The sequence below is a fragment of the Halichoerus grypus genome, chromosome X (assembly GCF_964656455.1).
Source record: "Halichoerus grypus chromosome X, mHalGry1.hap1.1, whole genome shotgun sequence".
Lineage (NCBI taxonomy): Eukaryota > Metazoa > Chordata > Mammalia > Carnivora > Phocidae > Halichoerus > Halichoerus grypus.
In genome coordinates, this window is record NC_135727.1 from 40,059,020 (window position 1) to 40,059,983 (window position 964).

General features: G+C 42.4%; 1 protein-coding gene across 1 annotated transcript in view; it reads right to left on the reverse strand.

The window, feature by feature from the left end:
* The window catches only part of VSIG1 (V-set and immunoglobulin domain containing 1), a 42,697-nt gene extending 42,099 nt beyond the window's left edge, over window positions 1–598 (reverse strand). The window contains exon 1 of the mRNA XM_078064425.1: window positions 557–598. The gene's annotated coding sequence lies outside the window, so the exon portion shown is untranslated. The remainder of the gene's footprint in view (window positions 1–556) is intronic.
* Window positions 599–964: the final 366 nt, after the last annotated feature.

A 964-nucleotide genomic window follows, 5' to 3' on the forward strand; every position in this document is an offset into this window, starting at 1 on the left:
AGAGAGGTGAGGATGATCCTGTCATCCTCTAGTTCAGTCCCTGTTAGCTCTCATTTAGATGGTGGTGGTAACCTCCTAGCCCATCTCCTGGCCTCCAATTTTCCTCCCTCTCCAATCCATCCTGAACAATCCTGCCAGCTAAGTTTTCCTAAAGTCTAATGTCATCAGGTCATTCTCATACTCAAAAATCGTCCACGACTCCCCATCACCTTTTTGCCTAGACATAAGAATTTTTATCTAGCTTTCAATAGGTGTCCAACCTACCTTTGCTGCCTATTTTCTGAGATTTGTATCACCAAAGAATGTCAGGGATGGCCAAAGTCTTACAAGTGATCTCCAAACAAAATTGAATACTCTCTTCCCTGAACATATGCCTCACTTTTCCATCCCTGTGCCTCTACAAGGCTATTCCCTCCTCCCAGATCTACCACCGCACCAAAGTGAATTGTCAAAAATCTACTCATCCTGTGAGCCTTATCACAACTGTTAACTCCTCCAGAGACTGCCTCCTGATTCCCACATGATGTAATCTCACATTAACAGCATTAATCAGTACCTTTTGCACAGCACTTAGGATAGCACAACTCTTCATGTCCTGGTGCTCTTCATACCTCTAAGAATGCAAGCTCCTAAAGAGGATAAGGACCGTGTTTAGGTGATTTTACACACACATACACACACACACACACACACACACACACACACGAGCTTGTTATTGGCCAGGCATTGTGCTAAGTGCTTTATATGCAGTATCTCACTTAATCTTCTTCACAGACTTATGAGGTAAGTAATAGTGTTATCCCCATTTTATAGGTAAAGCAACAGAAGCACTGGGAAATGAAGCAATTTGCTCAAATCTCATTTATAGCAACATATAGACTCAGGACTCATTCTCCCCTCTCTCAACAGATCTCAACTATTCCTGTTATATAACCCACATCCTATTTCACATGTAGTTGGGCAG